Below are 9,955 nucleotides of genomic sequence, written 5' to 3'. Positions count from 1 at the left end.
TGTGCACACTTACTGTTGGGAGCTGAATGTCTAGCGATAACAATGGGAGACTTAGAACTCAGAACAGTGACAGACATTTGCTGAAAAAACAGAGATTGTATGGAACTGGAAAACGGAAGGACTGTGGAAAATGCTAAAGCTTCCTTGAAATAAAAGACCACGTTTTTGTCATTTTTCTTGTTTGATCTGCCCTCCCATACACACATCCTCACCCCCACCATAAACACTTGGCAGAGTGTCTTATACAAAGGGAACATTGATTTTTTTATTTTTATTTTTTCACTTGATTACTTTTTATTATGTCATAAAGGACTCCAAAGGCCACAGCCATGAAGTGATGCAATTACTTTCCCATATTTTGTTTAGGAACAAAAGAATCAGACACAAAGAAATGTTCAAGAGAATCTAAAAATTGTCTGCTTTTCCCCCAACCCCCAAAAGGTGATGATGAGAAAGAAACATGTAAAAAGCAAGTATTTTTGCTAGATGTCATTTCAAAGTTTCAAATATTTCCAATTTTTAAAAATTTTTTGCACCAAAAAAGGTATCAATACTTTTCATTCCACTCTTGTCAACTTTAGCCAAAGCCCTCTGAGCTGCAGTCAGTTTGCTATTTTTCTTTTCCGTCTTCATATCTCTAGTGTTAAACTTAGTGTAATCTTCTTTTGCTTCTACAGGCTCATCTGATAACTTAATTTTCTTTGATGGAGGATTTGGCAATGAAGTTGAAGGCTCTGGAAGCTTTAAGTATTTAGCTAAGTCAGCACTTAATTCCTTAGGGATGTAATCAGATATCAGACCATGGGCATAACAAATATAATCCTCTTCCTTGTCACTAGAAGCTTGGTCAGCAGAGAAAAATGCAGTTGCCTGGACCCGGGCACCAACATTTACACTGTTGGTTTTTAATGCTGCCATAGTTTGATTAACCTTTTTTTCCAGCCATTTTAATGTCTTCTCTTTGCTGTACTTGTAATATTTCTTGTTGTCTATTTTTTTTCCCCCTCTGTCACATGGTGAAGTAACTTCTCAAGTTCTGGAAGTTTCAGCAACAAGATGCAATTTGGCAACATCATCCACCGCAACTTAATCTAGGGGTTGAAATTTTCCCTCCTTATCAGCCTTGATGAGGTAGTGGAGGAGCAGAAACAGTGGGTCCGTGGGGGTGGCAAAGTGGAGAAGACCTCCTGATTGAACCGATTGACTTATAAACCAAGAATGGTATTTTTCTTTGAAAACTTTTACTTCAAACAGCTGCTGTAGATGCATATTGAACAAGTAAATGGCTCCTTCTCCTGAAGATGGGTTAACCAGTTTTACAAACATAAGACCACTTTTCATCTTCTTTGAAGCATTTTTTAAATATTCTGGAAGCAGGAACACGTGCTGCCAGGTGCAAGCACCGTCCTCGTGGCCCCGCCGCTTGCCATCCAAAATGAATATTTAATAAGTGCTAGTTTAAGCAAATGAGTGGAATTACAGCCCAGTGATCTTTTATGGGTTCCAAGAGAGAGTTGGATATTTGGGGGGATGGAGGATTGAAGAGGTGAGAGGATGGAGTCTACATCAATCTTTACTCACGTCTAAGCTAATGGAAAAAAACGAATCCCCAGCTAGGTGATTGCGTCTGTAACTTGGCTAGGTGTCCTCTGAGCATGACATACCACCTCAAGTATTGGAATCTCATCTTGGGCTAATTTTCAAATGCTGATGGGTGTATTGATCTGGAAACAAGCTGGGTTAAAAAAGGCATTGTTCTTGTACACAGACTCAGTCTCGGCTAATCGATATGCCTGAACTGAGTGTTATTGATACTTTAATGAATAGAGGACCATAGTTTTTTCAGAGCCAGTCTTACCCCCTCTCTCCTTCAAAGCAATCAGACAACTAAATAGACCCAGACTTCTCTGTTTCTGTATTGGAAAGAGGATGTACCACCATCCTGGACATATATATATCTTGGGATCATTTATAATACTGAACATAAACCCTAACTCCCCTAGCAGAAGCTGATTGTCTGGGTTTGAAGTTGCTATTCAACCCTGAGCAGAATGCTACTGGAATAAAAGTTAGGTATATTAAGTTTTCACAATGGTGTTATGATCACTTAAAAAAAGAAATAAAAACAGCAGCAACAAAAAGGAACTAAATTGATATTCCACCTATGAGTATGTATATTTATGTATACATAGTCAGCTTCACATATAAATAAACCCACACAGAAGGAAGACAATGACATTTCACAGAATTGTGCAAGCTGCTGCAGGTCTGGGGTTAGGTCTTTCTTCTTACTATTCCGTCTACCCCCAGTTCTTTGTACTGGATCCTCTTTCTCTGAGGTTGTGATTCAATCTGGTTAGTTCTTGGAGACAGCCACGATGCCTAGGCAATCACACAAAGCAAGTCTCCTGGGCAAGCTGGGAACAAGAGCCATCCTTGGGGAGAAAGGCATCCCTGGGGCCATTGTGGGAAGAGGGGGAGGAGAAAGCAGCAGAAAGGGGATGGGGCAGACAAAAGAACTGAGCTTAGTGGCTACTTCCAGCATGGCTGTTTAAAATTAAATTTAAATGAGCTACAACCAAATAAATTTCTGAGGTTGGGTAATATATTCCAGAAAGAGGTTTATTTGGGTCACAGTTCTGCAGGTTGTACAAGATGCCAGCATCTCCCTCTGGTAAGAATCTCAGGAAGCTTCCATTCACTGCTGAAGGTGAACTGAAGGTGAAGGGGAGCTCGCACGTGCAGAGATCACTTGGCAAGAGAGGAAGCAAGGGAGCGAGAGGGAGGTGCCAGGCTCTTTTTAACAACCAGCTGTCATGGGAACTAAGAGAGGGCGAACTCACTCACTGCCCCACCTCCCACATGAATCCATTCAGAGGGCTCCACCCCCATGACTCAAACACTTCTCAGTAAGCCCCCACCTCCAACATTGGCACCAGATTTCAACTTGAGGTTTGTGGGGACAAACACCCAAAGTATAGCACTCCTGTATTGGACAGCGCAGATATACAACATTTATGTGAACTTTCGTCATAGAAAGCTCTATTGAGCAGTGCTAGAAGTGGTTACCATTATGCACCAGCAGGTGTTGCAGCTAGGATGGTTTTCTATGACTTGAAGGGCCAATTATAGTGTGGGAAGGTGAATGGCATTTTGGAAAGAAGATGGGAATAATAAAAGATGGTGGACTTTTTAAAACAAGAGAGAATTGTCGAAAAAGATGGCGAAATAGAGTTCATATGTTAGCTACAACAGAGAAGAGAGTCTAGAGTCCAAGGTTATGTCTGAAGGAGAATGGAGGTGAGTTCTGGGGTGTGAGCCAAAGGGAGATGAATTTACCAGGACACTGCAATTTCTACCTTGGAGCCCTGGGGAAGGTTGGTACTAACATCCCTAAAGCATCACTGTAGATGATTGGAAAACTGATTTGCCAGTAGAGTTGAATGAATTCAGATACTAGACTTCTTGACTTTGCGATGTCTTGAATATTCTATTCAAAATGTGAAAAGTAAGAAACATCACCATGGACTTGCGTGTCCATTTAGGCTGCCAGAACATAATCTTTTAGGCCAGTGAGGGAGATCCATCTAAGATTTATTATAATTTGGATCTAATGATTCCCATCCCTTTGTCCTAAGGGTTTTCTACTTTATGAGTATAATTAATAAGTAGCTGCTTCTAGAGTCTGGATGAATATTTTAGTCCTTTCACACACATAATCCTGCTGCCAAACCAAGCTTCTTGTACATCTGAAATGGCCATACCTCTGTCTCCATTTTTCCCTTGCACAAGGCCACATCTTGGAGAATACAGAGTGGATAAAACACTCAGTAGGGCTGAATTGTTTGGTAAATTAAGGAGAGCCTGGGGAGATATTGCAGAAGCCCTGCTTGCATTTCTAAGAACCCATAAGTGGTTGTCTGCAGAGCACTAAGCAAGATCCTCCTTATCCAAGCATGGAAAACGGACTTCTCAGTCTTGATTGCTGTACCTGCAGGAGTTTAATCTCACTTAGAGACACATTTGCATGATAGAGAACAGTAGAATACGGTGCTTATAAAAACAGAGATATTCATGTAATAAAAATAAAAAAGGTTTCAACCTCTTTATCAGCTAGGTCTATCTAGGTCTCTCTTTTGTCACTGGAGCATCTAATCACCTCCTCCCTTTTGTTTGGTGAAAATGACTTTTTCTATTTCTTTCTAGGCAGAACTAATCTGAAAATCCCTGCTATTGTTTGATAGTCAATTACCCGCCTTTGGAGTCAAACAGCTCTGAAGTGGGGGGACACATATGTCTATGAAATAGGACAGGAATGAAGGAGAGAAGCCAGGACATTTTATATACTCTCTGTGTTGGTGCAATTCCCCCAGAAAGGGACTAGGCTAGGAAGACATCCAGACTGGGCAGTGACTTGCAAACAATAGGTCTTTGGCTGTACCAGCCCTTCATTTGTCTTTGATTGTCTCTCTGTTTCTAACCTTCTCCTCTTACCCACCTGATATATACCACTTAGTTACTTTTCAATCCTGAATAATTAATTGACTTTGCCAAGCCAAATTCGTTACTAAGAGAATAGGAACGATAACTTTTAATTTCTAGACAGCTACGCCCCATAGACCTCCCCTAACCCTGAACTTGAACAAAAGGGAGTTTGGAACAAAAAATACCAAAGAAAATAATGTAATTTAATCCTTACTTTGAAAGCAAAACTTTCTATCTCTTCAGACCCGTCACCCAAAAGGCACCGTGTCCTCCTGGCACTACAAGGTTCCTGTAGATTCCAAAGACCTTTTCATTCACATTTTCTATTCCAGCTGAGTTCATGGTGGAGAACAACACCACAATCCAATTCTAAATAGACCAAAGTCACCTTCTAAGCACCTCTGTGTTCTCCAGCTTTCAGCAGTCCCTTGTGACAGATAGTAGGGCACACTTGCCATTCCTGCTTTCAAAATGACCCTTCCTTTTCCTGTCCCATTCAAGAAGTAGATGAAAATGCACATTTGTTCTGGACCTAAGTATGTACAGCTAAATTTGATAGAACTTTTAAAAAGTCAGGAAATTAAATTCCACTGCAAAATTGGAGAACTCCTCAAAGCACCCTGGAAAATGGCAAGGAAGCAGGGCATTTTACCTGAGGTTAATTTACAAAATTTAGACAGCATGCAGATGAGACAACACAGTTCTACCTGGTGAGTTTCAAAATTTCTTGAAGCAGTTACTGACAATGTAGGAACAAAATTTGTCAGAAAGGCTAGACCAATGCTAACATTTCAGCAAACCCATTGGAAATATTATCTGTCTACAGAGTCAAGTAGGGTAGAGTGTACAAGACTAAAACGATCGCAGCAAAATGCTATAATAAAAGTCATATTGATTTAATAATGACGTTTTTGCCTTCTGGTATGGCTGGGGCGGGGTCCTCGTGTTTTCTAAGCCGTTTGGAAAACTTTGCATCTGTTTTAGAACGGTAGGTAACAATAGGGTCTACCTGTCCAAGCGCTTCACACCAAGTTTGGATGACCCTTATTGCTTCACAACAAATGAGGGAATCAGGCAACATCTCTCCAGGTAAACAGCTAGGGCTCCCAAGGGAAAGTTTGTAAGCAACCACTGAGTTCTTATTCCTTAGGTAGTTTTCCACAGGGAGTCTGAGCTGCCTCTAAGCTGTTCTAGATTCCAACACCATAGGATTGAGAAAAATGACTCTGGTTTCTTCTGGATCTTGATTCCTTCTGTAGATTCCAAGTGAGAAACGTTACCATTTTATTTTGGGGAAAGGGCAAACATCAGATCCTAAATAAGCAGCATTTTTCAGGATTCATTCCTTTAGACTCCAATTCCCATGCCAGAGGTGCTGATTTATTCAAGTTGAACTAGAAACAAATATTCTTAATTTAGGGTTGGATGAGATCTCTGTAAGGTCCCATGACCTACCAGGACAGATATGGCTAATCCTAGAATGTGTCTAAAAGACACTCATTACCATATTCCCATAGGTTTCAGCAGGTCACCCCATGGGATTTGTATAAGGCGACATCAGGGGCATCATTGATCTGAATGCCATGGTTGTTACAAGAAACCTTTTGGGTACTCAAAGACTTAAAGGTTCTGACCATTCTCATCTTGATAAAATTATAAGACATTTAGCTTTTTAGGGCCTGGTGAGAAGTGGGTGAGGGAGGCTCTCAATCTATCCGTTGTTGAATTGAGGATTGTCAACCAACTCCTTTCAATTCCATTTCACAGTACTTTGAAGCTACTTTGATGGTACTGGGGACACAAAGATTCAGACAGAACTCTTGCCTTGTCTAGCAGAAGTGACCATCATACTAACAAATGACTGTCTTAAGTGGTAATAGGTATTGGGATATTTGTGCATATAAATGAGATGAGTACACTGAAATAGAGTAACTGAGCTTATTTGCAAGCCTAGACAACAGTACAAGGTTATAGTTCATGAGGTTCTTCCATGGTGAGTAGGGTTTTCAGGGGCTCTGGGGGAGTAGAGGACATTCTAGGCAGGAACAATGGTGTGTGCATATAACCTGAAAGTCTGAACGTGTAATGCCATTTCACAGAAAGAATGGGGATGCTAACGTGGTTAGGACAGGGTTCCTGGGGGTGAAATCACTAGATATATGACCAGAAAGGTAGGCTGCATCTCAGTTTTGGATGAAACCATGTAGGTTTTTTTAACACAGTTTTGCAAGAATGCTAGTTCTCTTTCTCAAGGAAATGTACATTAGATTATTTTGGCAGTAGACAAATATCCAAAAGGCTATCAGTGGAATAGAATGTGACAAGCACCTGGGTCAAGAAATCTTGGGAGGACTGAAGTATTGGAAAGAAAGAACGCATCCACTTCCAACTGATTCTATGTTCCTTGCATGGTTAAGACACATAAAGGGAAAGAGTGCTAAAGATCTCTTCGCCAACAAGTCCATTTTTGAAAGCAGCAAAATGTGTGCTTTCAATGGAACTCACAATGATTCTTTTACTGTAGCATCGTTAAGTACATTTCTTTGCGTACTAGCAAGTAGAGTACGTGGTACTGGGTTTTGCTCTGTCATTGTGATGATTGTACCAGAGAGGGTGAGGATCCTTCCTGTTCAAGATAAATGACAGCTGCAGGAAGGGACCCGGCCTTTAGGTCCTAAGCAGCTTTTCCCTCATACCTGAGTGCCCCTATGCAAATTAGGAGAAGACTGCCTGTTTCAGATGTCTCCAGGCTAATTTAGGTTTCAGGGTGTCACCACGTGGAGTATGTGTTAAGACGCATATCCCTATTGAATGTTGCCTGTGGTGAATTAATGCCTGATGTTGATATGAAATCTAATTGGCTTCGGCTGGAGTTTGGCTCAGTGGAGGCATTCGCTCCCAAGGGTTTTTGGAGCACCACACTTTTCTTTTGAGAGATCTTCACTTCATGTTATTTGATAAATAATTTATTGATGCAAAATTAGGGCAGCTTAATTTGGTGGCATGTTTTCTTTATGTCTCAATTATATATCCATGTCTTTGTGGTAAACTCAGCTGGTGGGGGGATTAAGAATTCAAAATAGAGGATTTTCACTTGGCGAGTAGTGCTTTCTACTGTGATTAATTGGGAAACTGCACAATGACCCCAGCGTTGGCTCCGTTGAGGATTCAATAGCTTAGTGGAAAGAAGTAAAATTCAGGATTTAGGAGTCTTGGGTTCCAGTCTGAATTTTGATAAAAATTACCTGGAAAAATGACCTCCTTATTGTCGCTATTTCAGGTTAGATATTCCTGATTAGACACACTTTACAGGAATGTTTTTATGTATCCCACAATCTGATTTGGAGAAAGGTGCCAAATGGATTCAAGGAAGCAGAACGTGCCTGTGTAGCAGTATCCTTCATTTTTGTAAACGTTTACCAGCGATAAAGGTTTCCAGGTTCATACATCCATTTGGCCTATTCTGGCTCCTTTATTTTTTTATTTTTTATTTTTATTTTTTGAGTTGGAGTCTCACTCTGTCGCCCAGACTGGAGTGCAGCAGCCACTCCCGGCCACCGCAGCCTCGACCTGCTGCGCTCTGGCGATCCTTCCGCCTCAGTCTTCCAAGTAGCCGGAACTGCAGGCGTGCGCTACCACGCCCGGCTAATTTTTTGATTTATTGTAGAGAGGAGGTCTCACCAAGTTGCCCAGGCGGGTCTCGAACCCGCAGGCTCAGGCAATCCACTCACCTCAGTCTCCCAAAGGCATGGGATTACAGGCTGAGCCACCGAGCCCGGCTTCTGGCTCCTTTAAATAGACCCTGTCCTTTGTACGAGAAATGCAAGCACCTTCTGCCACTGATATGGGTCCTGTTCTCAAGGACTTGTCTGCCTCCTGTTTTCCTCAACCTCAGCCCCTTCTCTGAATGCTAGTGTTCCTGGCATTTTGGCCTTCTGACCTGGTGCTGTTCCTCAGGTCTCTTGCCTCCAGTTTCTTTATTCTCATAGTTGTTGGGGCATGTTCTGTGGTGGGCTTATCATCCTAAAACCTGGACTTCACAGAGGGGGATTCTGAGGACCAGACCAGACTGGAAAAGAAGATCAGAAATTTTGATGATGATGATGTTTTGCTTTAACACGTACATTGACTGCCATGTGTCAAATACTGAAATAGAGGATACAAAGATGGTTGGGAATGGTGCCCATGATCAGAATGCGTGATGGGGCTGGGGCAGCAATGAAGGTGTAGAAAAGGGGCTGCTCGCACAGAGCCACCATGAGAATCCTTGGACAGAGAGGGGCCTCTCAGCCTGCACACAGGGTTTCACTGTTCTGGAAGGCCAAGTACATTGAAGTATTTGGAAATTCAATAATGTGGTATGATAGCTCCCAAATGTTGAATAAAAATGAAATAACCGGTCTGCCCATGCCTCTTCATCCCTCTTTGTGCACTCACGGCCCAAGTGATTTTTTTTTTTTGAGTTGGAGTCTCACTCTGTCGCGCAGGCTGGAGTGCAGTGGCCGCTCCCGGCCACCGCAGCCTCGACCTGCTGGGCTCCTGCGATCCTTCCACCTCAGCCTTCCGAGTAGCTGGAACTACAGGTGCGCGCTACCTCGCCCGTTGTAGTGGGCTGAATAATGGCCACTCAAAGATAACAGATCCTAATCCCTGGAAGCCATGAGTCTTTGCAGATGGGCTTACAATAAGAGTAATTTTTGGATATATTGTAGAGATGAGGTCTCGCCAAGTTGCCCAGGCGGGTCTCGAACCCGCGAGCTCAGGCAATTCACTCACCTCAGCCTCCCAAGGCGCAGGATTCCAGGCTGAGCTACCGAGCCTGGCTCCAAGTGATCTTTCAACCCTGAATCTGATGTTTGCTCAAGGACTTCTCCTTAGCCCAACAGAGGCAGATCCTCATGAAGTAATTGCTAATCCTAGAGGTTTGGATCCTGGGGTCCTCCACCCCTGGTTCATGTCATGCCCCTGACTCACTGTTTTCATTTTAGTTCATTTTACTTTCCTTGTTCTTTCTGGTCACAGACCCTTTATACACTTCCTCCCTTCTGCCTGAAATTCTCTTCTACTTTTCACCCAGTTAGTCCAATGTATCCTTCAAACCTGGACTCAGATGCTGTTCCCATTTGGATGCTTTCCCAGACTTGCCTGAGGTGACCACTCCCACCTCTCCCAAGGATTAGAGCCGCCCTTCCTTCTTATGGTCCTTGCCACTGTTACAGTTTGGCATTTGTTTGTGTGATTAGTTGGCTACCTCTGTTTTCCTGAGGGCAGGGGGCATGTCTGCTTGTGTATTCTGTTCCCAGTGCTTGGAACTTAATAGGGACTCGGGGACTATTTGTTGGATAACGAACATATCTTTAAAGGTTTTTTTAAAAATCATCAAACAAGCCTGGCTCGGTGGCTCAGCCTGTAATCCCACGCCTTTGGGAGGTTGAGGTGAGTGGATTGCCTGAGCCCACGGGTTCGAGAC

The 9,955-nt window shown here is 42.6% G+C and overlaps 1 pseudogene across 1 annotated transcript; it reads right to left on the bottom strand.

Moving 5' to 3' along the window:
- Positions 1-343: 343 nt before the first annotated feature.
- LOC103265379 lies at positions 344-1,434 on the bottom strand (annotated as a pseudogene). Its single transcript, XR_504632.1, has one exon. The product of XR_504632.1 is annotated as a ribonuclease H2 subunit B pseudogene (transcript).
- Between the last annotated feature and the right edge of the window lie 8,521 nt (positions 1,435-9,955).

This window comes from Carlito syrichta, unplaced genomic scaffold (genome assembly GCF_000164805.1).
Source record: "Carlito syrichta isolate Samal-C Ts95f unplaced genomic scaffold, Tarsius_syrichta-2.0.1 Scaffold306507, whole genome shotgun sequence".
NCBI classification, from domain to species: Eukaryota; Metazoa; Chordata; class Mammalia; order Primates; family Tarsiidae; genus Carlito; species Carlito syrichta.
This window is presented reverse-complemented; position numbering and strand designations above follow the sequence as displayed.